The sequence below is a fragment of the Metschnikowia bicuspidata genome, assembly GCF_001664035.1.
Source record: "Metschnikowia bicuspidata var. bicuspidata NRRL YB-4993 chromosome Unknown METBIscaffold_1, whole genome shotgun sequence".
NCBI classification, from domain to species: domain Eukaryota; kingdom Fungi; phylum Ascomycota; class Pichiomycetes; order Serinales; family Metschnikowiaceae; genus Metschnikowia; species Metschnikowia bicuspidata.
Genome location: NW_017387731.1, coordinates 1503020 through 1504866, shown reverse-complemented (window position 1 = coordinate 1504866; position 1847 = coordinate 1503020).

The window sequence follows — 1847 nt, the reverse complement described above, 5'->3', positions numbered from 1 at the left end:
CTGTTTAGATTGCCATCATAACCTTTCTTTTGGCAACAAAACCCCAATATGGCACATAAACTCATAAACGCTGGTACCTAGAGTGGCGTTTGCTCTTCTTCTCTTCTAAAGGAGCAACTATACAAATAGTATATACAGAAACCATTTTAACAGCTCCCAGACACATACCACATGTGCTCTTGGTAGTTTCATCTGATTAAAGGGGCAAAACTATATAACGAATATATATAAAAAACCTTTAAACAGCTCCCAGCTACGTACCAAGTGTCTTAGCTCGGCCCGTCCCCTTCTGTTAGTCACGGTCTATAACCGCAAGGGTAAGAAAGAAGGAGCCAATTTTTTTTTTTTCGGGAGGCAACAATAGACTTAGTCCAAAGGCCCTTCTTCCGACCTGCTCTGGCAATTGTTGTATGGTTATGGCGAATTGGCATGGAATAAGAGCCATGGAAAATCCCTCAAAACCAGGGATACAAGACTCACAGGCACTATAGAGTGTATATGCGCTCTACAGACAGACCAAAGATAGCACATGGTCAGATTTCCATTGTTCAGCTCTGGTGAATGTTTATCCTTCATCCGGAACCACACACCACCGTGGCATTTTAGAACTCGGCTTGGCTTATGTTTAAAGGTGTGGCCCGGGCTCGTAATTTAATTACCCAAAACGCGGTACCTGCGTTGGGACATGCGTGCGCCGAATCAAAACACGACTTCCGCAATCGGTCTAGGCCTCAGTCCTCTCGAAATCAGCTGAGGGGAGCGGAGCTTCGACGATGCCGGATCTCCCGTAAAACGGTAGATGCGATTTCCTGGAATTGGCAGGCTTTTGTAGATATAACACATGCTCCGAACCGGGCCCCGTCTAGCCGGCGCTTCCAAACACAGCAGCAAACAAACCGTAGGGAAGAATCGTGGAGCGTCTTCTGTATGTAGTTTTGGCAGCCTGAGTATGGTGGTTTGTCTTAAATAAACTTCAGCCAAAGCTTTCCTTAGTTCCTCGATCTTCAAAGCTAACATATCTTTGGCAAGACGCGGTAGGGGAATGGCGCCCCTAGCATTCCTGAGTATATAGCCATATCGGGACTCATGCAGAACTCGGCTCCAGTGTATGCACGCTGTGCGCTCTGCCGCGCCAAAAGCTACTCTCTTTTGCGCGCAGTTGTAAAGTCTTGCAAAATCGGGCACCATGTGCAGGACACACAATGCTTCTTCGCACCGGCCGCGCACCGTGCCTCCTTCGCTCCCCTTGCCCTTTGGGATTTCTCAGTCCCACTCTTCTGCCTTTTCTAAGCATTCAAGATCCCGCCATTTCCGGCGTCTTTCAACACACATTCGTTCTTTTCAACTTCTTCCTGACGCTGTCCCAAACGTGGCACCGCCCAAAAAAAACTCTGCGAGAAGAACGGATTCAGGATCCGCCCCTTATCTTTTTCGTCTTGTTTTTTTCTTAGCCGCCGGCCACTATCGACCAGGCTTGTTTTTTTACTGTTGTCCTTGAACAGTCGTTTTGCACCGGGAATATCGCCTGGGTTTTCAGCTGCGTTCCTTGCATGGTGTGTCTGAACACTTGATCCGTTTTTTTTTCTTGCCGCTGATATCTGTTGCCGCTCATTCAAACACGCCGTTTCAGCTTTTTTTGAGGCCGCCAATCAGGTACTTTTTGCACTCTCCGACTCGCTGAGTACGACAGCACTCTCGTCAATCCTTTTTTCCATTCACTCGTTGCTTTTGCAGCCCGCCTCCCACCCCAGTCGTTCTTTACACAAACACACACAGATCGCGCCATGAGATTATCCACGCTTTATGCCGTGGCCTTGGCGTCTGCAGCCTCCACCGCCTCTGCCGCC